The following is a 10,296-nucleotide window of genomic DNA, read 5'->3' on the forward strand; positions in this document are numbered from 1 at the left end:
ATAAAAAACATGAATAATTAGCTGAAAACAAGGCAACTGCTCTGTTAGAGTCAAAATCATTCAATGTTCAGTTATTGGACATTATTGACTCTCAGAATATTCTAACCTGCAGAATCACAGTAAAAGGGGAAAGTAAACAACATTCTTGGCAAAGACTTAATGAACCAACTGCTTGTATAAAACAGCTCAGAACAAATGGGCTGAATCCTCCACAAACTGACAAACACAGATACCATCAGATTTATAGATAAAGATTGGAATTCTTTGGAAAAACACTTCCCTGCTTATGGTTTGCAGTAGAAACCATTCTCAGTGATCTGCCACTTATTTCCTTTGAAAAGAGTCGCTGTTTCCCCTCAGAAAAGCAGGTGTGTCGCGCACTTACAGACTGACTTACAGACAAAGGAAACCTGATCTGAGACTCGCAGGTTAATGAAGCTATTAGTGACAGCCCATTGCACACAACAAGAGCTTAGACCACAACAGATTCTAGTGAAACCAACAATGCAATGAAAAAGGTGAATTAGTCTTTATAATCATGCAGCCTCTCTCAATCAAATAATCCTAGTCAACTTCTAAACATTTTAAAACTATTAATATCAATATATACATATTTATTTACTTTCCTAATTTCCTGCAAAAAATATATCTGATTATTCTCTTCAAAATATATGTTAAATGGTCAATTCATAATCACAATTTATTTCCAATTATTCTTAGTATAAAACAACTTGCAAACTAAAATAGTTTTCATGGTAATAATGACAATGGAAACTTTGTTATGTAGTTTACCCATATGTCCAAATATTGTTTTGGTTCATTATTGTAGTGAAGCTAAAATTAAAGTCTATTTATTTTCTCTGATATCCTTCCATTACTTTATTCCCTAATAGCAATGCCCATGGTGTAATGGGTGACAAGCATTAAATAAAATTGAATTTTCATTGCAAGAACTTGTGCAAATAATCACATATTATTCAGTTCATTCATTGTCGTTGATTATCATCATTTTCACCATATGATCACGTTAAATTCACTTAAATAATCACAGTAGAATTTTCACTTCTATAGATATGTCAAGTGAATGTCAAATTACTCATATTTCAAGTCAAACCAAATTTACATTTTGTTCTGTTTTATTCCAGGAATGACAGGATGTGTTACGTTATTATGGGAAACAGGAACAAGTGTAGGTGGTGCCTCTCAGACGCGAGACCTGAAAGCCAAAGAGCCAGGTGGTAGTTACAGTGGGGGAGGTACCGAGTCTCCCACTATCCTCAGAAGGCAGTGAGGATGGTGACACTGACTGGGACGGGTTAGATGACAAAGCGCCCACGTATGGACAGAGAGAGGACAATAGGTGGGTTGACCCACCGCCCTGTAAGGCCCAGAAGGCCGTGTCTGTGGCACCGCTCGGCATCAAAGCTCAAACTTGGACAGACGGGAGGGGGGCAAGAAAGGGAACTGACAGAAACCAAACTGAACCGTTTATCCAGCTGAACGACAGATGTTGGTGAATGACCACCCAGCCTGATAGAGAAATGGTAATAATGGGCCTTATTGGGTGAATACAGATAAATTAGTTGAGATACAGTCTCACCGATGATGGTGTCAGGCCAAGATGCCACGATGTGTACAGCAGAACATGTCTCTGCAATGAGATGGTGAGGGTGTGAGCTGCTTCCCTCCCAGTGCACAGCCGATCAGTGGCTCCAGGCATTTACAGATATTACAGGGACACACTGGGGAGGGGTCAGGCTGAATGGGCTAAAATAACCTTGGTGACTCAGGGACCCAAGGGTAATATCGAGGATCATACAGAGAGGAAACCTAAGGTGTGTAAGGACCACAGGGGATTACCAACCCCCAACCTGTGATGATGAAATAGGTTGATGTGTTTAAAGATAACATGGGACCATATTTAACTGTAATTATAAACATGGGACTCCCAGTGGGAGATAATTCTAACCACCTTCTGAATTGGGCCATGAGAGCTGAGGCAAACTCAGAAACACAGGGGAATAGCTGCAGTACAGGGAGGGTAACCAGACCCACAATGTTACAAGGGAAGCAGGAAAGGGTACATAGCCAAGGAACGGAGGCAGAGAGAGGGAGGTAGATGTTCACATTGTGTGTGCACCTGTGTTCATGTAGGCACATGAATATTCATTGATGCTGTGCTTGGGAACCAGCAGAACATAATATTAATACAGGAGCATCTATATCAGTTACCGATACAGATTTGCCCCTCACTCCTCAATTACTAAAATGAGAGCAGTTGGAGAGGGAATCGAGGAAGCTGGATGAAATAAACCTGTCCCGATGCAGATCATGGATATGGCAAAATATATTCAGATATGGGAGTGTGAAACTGAGGAAAGGACCATTCTGGGAGTTGCCATTTTAGAACCGTTCCGAACAACTATTGATGTAGAGACACAAACTGTAATATGGGAACAACCTGGCCAGGCCCGGGACAGGAAGCAAAGGAGAGGCGACATCTCCAGAGTAGTTACCTTGCAGGGAGACTGGAGCAGTCAGAGAATCTGGAGAGTTATAGCAGGGCGGGTAACTCAAACAGGAATGTGGGTTGTTATCTGTAGATCCTGTAAAGATCGAGGGTCCTCTCACTCCCCACACAAACAGGATCCCATTAAAGCTGGGGCTGAGGAGGCAGTCATTGTGACAGTAACAGAGTGAGAGAAGCAGGGAATAGTCAGACTAACAGTATCCCAGACTAACTCACAGAAACCGAAAGGGTCATCCCACCTCACTATTGATTATACCTCCCTCAGTAAATCCGCCACTAAACAGTATCCTACAGTAGCGAACCACACCACTTCAGTTAATGGATTAAAATTGCAACAGGATACAGTCTCAGCCCTTGATATTGTGAATGGGTTCCTGTGGACCTGGAACAGCAGAATAAGCTGGTATTTACTGTCTGAGGAAAGCAGTAGACCTGGATCCAATTACCTCAGGGATCCCATAATATTCCAGTATATCCCACCGATACATGGCTGATGGAGTTCGTCAATTTAATCTTACCAGCACCTCATTACCTCAGTTGGAGAGAAAGAACATATCCAGATATCACACAGAGTATTGTGTTGGATCAGGCAGGCCGAGCTTAAAATTAACCCACAGAGCGTGGGAAGGTAGGGGAGACGTACCTGGGACATCACATCAGGGCGATCAAATCAGGAAGGAAGGAGGACAATCCCAGTGTAACGAAAGATCATGATTTCAAAACTATACACCCACACACCGTGAAGGAGATAAGGCAAACTTTAGGATTGTTCAATTATTGGAGGACTTTTGTCGAGAATTACCCAGAAATGGCAGAACCATCACGAGCCCTGACAGAAGCACTGACATTAGCCAGGGGTCAGGGAGTCAGCACATACACAGACAGACAGCATGCCTTTGGTATAGTTCATGACCAATTGATAGCCTGGGCTTGGTGGGGCACATAGAGCATGAAGGACAGATCAGAGAGTTTGTGGAAGCAGCTAACTTTCCCAGTGAAGCAGCAATAATGAAGATTATAGCTCACAGGAAAGTAGAAACCCCACACTAACAGGGCAGTGAGTATGTGGGGAAGGCGGGTGAATAGACAATAGATGCAGGAGTAGGCCGTTCTGCCCTTCAAGACAGCACCACCGTTCATTATGATGATGGCTGATCATTCTCAATCAGTATCCTGTTCCTGCCTTATCCCTATAACCCTTGATTCCACGATGCTTAATAGCTCTATGCAACTCTTTCTTGAAAGTATCCAGAGACTTGGCCCCCACAGCCTTCTGGGGCAGAGCATTCCATCCCACTACTCTCTGGGTGAAGTAGTTTCTCCTCAATCTGTTCGAAGTGGCCTACCCCTTATTTTTAAACTGTGCCCTCTAGTTCGGGACTCACCCATCAGCGGAAACATGCTTCCAGCCTCCAGAATGTCGAATCCTTTAATAATCTTGTATGTAAAATACTGACTGAAACAGTGAAGACATTCGAGGAGATGGCAATGGGCATAGCTACAGAAGTGAGAGAGGAAGGTTGAAAGATATTCCCAGAAACAGTCCCACAACAGGAGAAACAGGAATGGGAAAAGGGTGGGGCAATAATAGGACAAGACAGAGTCTGGATGATCCAGCAGTGCCACCACACTGTATAAGGCAAACATTATTAAAAACATATCATGGGCTGAACCATATGGGGCAGGATACAATGCAATAGCAGATGATCCACGACAATCCTTGCCTAGAACAGGGAGCAAGGTTTTGTCGAAGGGGTGCAGTGTGTTCACAGTGTGAGCCAGGGAAAGCAATCAGGATAAAATGGAGGCAGCAGCAGGGACCCAGGGGCCCATGGGAACAATTACAGATGGATTTGACACACACACCCATCCCAGTCCCAGGGAAGGAAGTCCTACTGGGTTTTAATAAATAGGTTTACTCATTGGGTGGAAGCATTCCCCTGCAGATTATGACCAAGGGACAAATGTTACAGGGAACATAGCTAAAGAGCTATGTGCCCTGTTTGGTACTGAACAGAATACCCATTCCTCCATACCACCCCCAGAGCTCTGGGACACTAGAAGGAATGACGCAGACACTGATAGCTAGTCTGACTAAGGCTCTCTCAGAGACAGGACAGCGATGGGTTAGAGTACTCCACACCAGCCTAATGAAACTGAGGACAACCCCAGCAAAGGGTATGGGGCTGTCCCCCTTTGAATTAGTGACTGGATGGACTATGCAGATGCCACAGGGTGTGGTAGTGGGAGGGCCGGAGATGTGTGGTAGTGGGACAGCCGGAGATGTTTGGTAGTGGGACAGCCGGAGATGTTTGGTAGTGGGAGGGCTGGAGATGTGTGGTAGTGGGAGGGCTGGAGATGTGCAATGACAAGGATAGGGTTAAACCATTTGTGAAAGAACTGGCAAAGCAGCTGCATGGGCTGAGAGAATCAGAGACTGTGAAAGGGAACACGGAAATATCCGAGCTGACATTCCAAACCCTGGAGTTCAGGTCAGGGGGAAAATATTACTGGAACGTATGAAATAAACACATCAAAATGCTGGAGTTATCTGGGGGAGCCAGAGAGAGACCTCTCCCATCATGCATTAGTAAGGAGCTCTGAATAAACGTTGGTCATGCTGCTCATCACAGAACTCAAGGCTCCTCTTTGATATTTCTCCCAGCAACATTTGTGCAGGGGCATGTTGCTGGCTGGAGGTCTGTGGCTAGTGCTGTTCCACAAGGATCAGACCTGGGCCATCTGTTGTTTGTAATGTATGTAAATGAAAAGTTTGGAAATGTAAAAGATTTAATGAGCAAGTTTGTAGATGGCACAAACTGTTGAAGTTGTGAATCGTGAAGAATGATGTCAAAGGATACAGCAAGAAAGAGATGAGTCAGAAAGTTTTGTGGAGAAATTGCAGATATATTTTAATTCAGACAAGTGTGAGGTGATGCGTTTTGGAAGACACATAGCAAGAGGAATGTATACAATAAACGGAAGGGCCCTGAGCAGCACTGATAAACAGATGGATCTTCAGTTGCAAGCTGAAAGATCCCTGAAAGTGGTGAAGGAGGTGGATGGCAGGGCTTGCCTCCTTCTGTCAGGGAAGTGAATATAAACCTAGAATCAGGCCACCTTTGGGGTATTGTGTGCCGTTTTGATCACCTTATTATAGGTAGAATGTGAAGGGTTTTGGGAAGGTGGAAACAGGTTTACCAGGATGTTGCCTGGATTGGGATAGGTTGGAAAATCTTGGATTGTTGTCTTTGGAAAATCAATGGCTGTGGGGTGACCCAACTGGCACAGACAGAGTTTGTAGACCATGGTTTACTCCAGAAATTGAATCTCTTGTTAAGAAGAAGAAAGAGGCTTATGTGTTGATGAGGCAAAATGGTACAGATGAAGCAATAGAGAGTTACAGATCAGCTAGGAAGGATTTAAAGAGAGAGTTTAAAAAAAACAAAGGGAGGACAAGAGCAGTCTTTAGCAAACAGAATAAAGGATAACCCTGAAATTTTCCATAGGTATGTGAAGAATAAAAGGATGATTAGGGTAGGAATAGGGCTAATCAAAGACAGAAGTGGGAAGTTGAGTGTGGACCGTGCAGAGATCGGAGAAGTGCTAAATGAACATTTCTCAATGGTGTTTACACAGGAAAAGGGGAATATTGTAGAGGACAAAACTTGGTACGAGATATTAGACTAGAAAGGATTGAGGTTAGTTACACACAGGTGTTATCAATACTAGAAGGAGTGAAAGTAGACAAGTCCCCATGGGGTTTATCCGAGGATTTTCTGGGAAGCTATGGAAGAGCTAGCAGAGCCTTTGGCTTTGATATTTGAGTCATCATTGTCAATGGGTTTAGTACCCGAGGACTGGAGGATTGCAAATGTTGTGCCCTTTTTCAAGAAGGGCAGCAGACATGACCCAGGTAATTATAGACCAGTGAGCCTTCCTTCCATTGTAGGAAAGGTTTTGGAAAGGATTATAAGAGATAACAGTTATAATCATGTAACAAGCTCCCATTGTCTTACCTCCCCTCCATATTAGCATAGGTAAGTGAATTCCCCATTTACTGAAGGAAGAACCCTCCAGCCTTAATCTCTTCCCACCAACACATAATCATGAACATTACGATAATCAGTTTCTGTAATCCATTCATACGTTATCACAGGACATCGCCATTCATCAAGCTTTGTAAGGTCATAATTACCTGCTTTAAACTATGTAATGACAATCGCCCATGTGACTGATATGCCTTTGTCTAATTCCTATTAAATATACTGTCTCTGTGGGTAAGGCAGAGATTCATGAAGAAGAGTCTCTACAAGTAGGCACTTTGCTACTTTAGAGATGCTTTAAAACTCTCGCCGGCTGTCCGATAATAAAGCTACTGCTGTTGTGCAGAAAACTTGCATCGTCTGGATTTGTGGAACAAAATAGTCATCAACAATGAAGGATATGAGTGATCTTCAGGATGTGGAGTACAGACTTACTGGAGTGGTTCACTGATGAAGAAAATGCAGTCATTGGATTGATTTGAAGAAATTGCTATTTTCTTTGAAGTAAACAAGCTAAATATATTTTTGATAGAGCTGTATAAGATTATAACAGACCTAGATATAGCAGACAAAAATATCTGTATTCGATAGGCGATGGTACAAGAATTAAGATCAGATGTAAGGTTTTGAGACAGAGGGACATGAACAAGTGTTTCTGCTGTCTGTATTGGCTAGAAATATGCAGAACATTACCTATTATGGTGGTGCAGGCAGAGGAGAAGATGAATGATTGATAAAAACAATTATATCAGATCTGAGGGAAATAAACTTGCAAAGTTTGTGGGACATATGAGGAGGGAGAATATGGGATTCTGCTACAGAGAGCCAGCTTGGATTTGATGGGCCTCTCTCTGTGCAATAATGCATTTTATTTGGACTTGCTTAACTTGCTGTGGTCACCGATTAAGTTGTCATTTAGGTAAATCTGTTCAGTGTTCCTACTCAGACCAATACAGTCTGTCCTTCCACAGCAGGAGATAATGTTTACTGCTTTATACTGGGTTCTGTGTGTGTGTGTGTGTGTGTGTGTGTGTGTGTGTGTGTGTGTATATATATGGAGGGGGTGGTGAGGGTGTAACGGTGTGTATAGCAGTCTGCCAGCATTTATCTGAAATGGCAAAACACTAGTGCAGCCACACTAGGGACAGACTCTGGAAATGTGGGGAATGTCAAAAGGGAATTCTTTGCCTATCCCACCTGGAAACTGGCCAAACCAGTCAGACTGGGGAGAAGCTGTTCACCTGCTCTGTGTGTGTGTGTGTGGTGTGGGGGGGGGGGTGGGGGGGGGGGGGAAGGGATTCACTCAGGCATCCATCCTGCTGAGATACCAGTCAATTTACTCATAACCACAGTTGGATGATTTTTTTTCTCTTTTTCACACCAAGTAATGAGCAACGGTTTTGGCAGTTCATAAAGTTTTGCATATCGAGAACTTCGTTTTGGAAATGTTCACAACATTTCTGAACTGTCGACCACATTGCTGTGGGTCTGAAGTCACAATGTAGGCCAGACCAGGTAAGGATGGCAGCTTCCTTCCTGAACGGGCATTAGTGATCCAGATGGGCTTTTCTGGCAATCGATTAATGGTCATCATTAGATTCTTAAATTTTCAAGTTTTTTAAAAATTAATTCAAATTCCCCCATCTGCTGCAGTAGGCTTTGAACTCAGGTCTCCAGAACTTTATCTGGGGCTTTGGATTAACTGTCCAGCGACAATATCACTCGGCCAATACTTCCCCACATCACTGTCCATCTGCACCGAGTAAACAGCGATTTTCTGGTACATCAGGACTGACATCAGGACTGGTTAATCACACATACATTTGCTGAATAATTGCAGGAGCTGGATGTTGATGGGCTATTGACATTCATCTATGAACCATGTATTCTGAGGTTTGTTTCTGATCATGATTGTAAACACCATCAGTCTTGTTATCTTTTGGGGATAAGAACAGTTTCAATTACCTTTCTGTTAAATACCTAGCAATCAAGTCGATCCCATAACTCTCAGGCAGATTAGTTTCCTTTGAAGAGCTCCTCATCTCCCCAACCTCCTCCATCCTCACCTCCAACAGGACAATAATCTCACAGAGTCTCTTTGTGACTATGAATGAGACAATCTGATCAGCTGCTTCTTTCCCTACTCCTATGTCAAGTTGGATCTTAATCTCCCCTTGCTGCAGTTGTGATCCTGCATCATTGTACAGCGTTGCTCGTATTTCATGTCTTGGCCTATCAGTGTTCAGGATACTGCATGTAGCTTCTTGTACATCGGGTTTACAGTGCAAGAGTTTAGCTCTTGCCTTCCAACAACAGTAGAGTCGTACTCCAACAAAGCTTACAGAATCACGGCCCAGCATATTCCCCAACTTCCCTCCTTCCATCAAACCAGAGGATCAGCCCTCATTCAACTGAGAGAATTCAGGAGGGCATGTCAGTAACAGCAGCATGAATACCTAAAAATGAGGTGTTCACCTGATGAAGTTACCAAACAGCATAAGCAGCAAGTGATAGACAGAGCGAAGCAATCCAGTAAACAACGGAACAGATCTAAGATCTGCAGTCCAGCCACAACCAGTTGTGATTGAAGTCAGAGCACAGCTGGAGTTCTGAGGACAGTTCTCTCCAAGATATTAATCAACAAGAATGTCAGACTGGATGAATCATCATAAAACTGAAGTCCATTTGATATTAATATGTTTACAATCAGTGTTCAATTCGCCACATGTAGCTGAAGGTAAAGATAATCTTCAAGTGATTGTAACAGTGAAGACACCGGAATACTTATTCAGCAAATTAAAACCTGTTGTGTTAGTAATAATTTTAAAGAGATATTAAAAGTAAGGTGACTTGAGTATAATGGACGAAATTTATTGGTGGGTATCTGAAATGTGAAGTTAATTTAGGATTAGTTAACAAACAAACACATGGTAGGGAATCCCAGCCCCATGGAGTGCACATTCAGTTCCATGTGGGAAAACCAGGACACTTCTTGTATCAGCAACAACCACAAGAACACGGAGGTGACACTGGAACACTAGTTTGACCACGGCTAAAGTACTGCACTCACTCTTAGTCCCCACATTCCAGGATTGATGTGATCACACCAGAGAGGGGACAGAGAAGATTGATCAGAATGTTTCTCTGATTGGAGAATTTCTGCTCTGAGGAAAGATTGGATAGGTTGGGGGGTGGGGGGGGGGTTTCCAAGGAAGATGAACTGAGATTTAATTGATGTGATGAAATGCTGAGGAATCCAGGTAGAATGGATAGGAAGCAGCTATTCATTAACAGAGCCATCAGGAACTAGAGGTTTTAGATTGAAGATAATTCTCAGAAAAAAAGGGGAAAGGAGAATTTATTTCCCTCAGAGATGGTGGAGAGCAGGATCTCACTGATGGGGTGACAGAGGCAGTTACCAGCATTACATTTGAATAAAAGTACGTGGATGGAACTGAAATGTTGGAACGTGCAGGGCAATGGACTAAGTTCTGCAGAATGGGATAAATGTGATTTATTTGACATTTCTCCAGAATATTAAACTCCAGTCCAATTTGAGAAGTTAAACATCATTAGACTTGAGCTCCAAATGTCAGAATAAAATTATCAGAAAGTTACAGCACAGATCAAAGCCACTTGGCCCATCCTCCATGTGTTGGCTGTGATAGAATGACTCAGGCTTTACAGCGTTCTGTACTCACCAATGAGAGCAACAATTTC

The sequence above is a fragment of the Hemiscyllium ocellatum genome, unplaced genomic scaffold, assembly GCF_020745735.1.
Source record: "Hemiscyllium ocellatum isolate sHemOce1 unplaced genomic scaffold, sHemOce1.pat.X.cur. scaffold_562_pat_ctg1, whole genome shotgun sequence".
NCBI lineage: Eukaryota > Metazoa > Chordata > Chondrichthyes > Orectolobiformes > Hemiscylliidae > Hemiscyllium > Hemiscyllium ocellatum.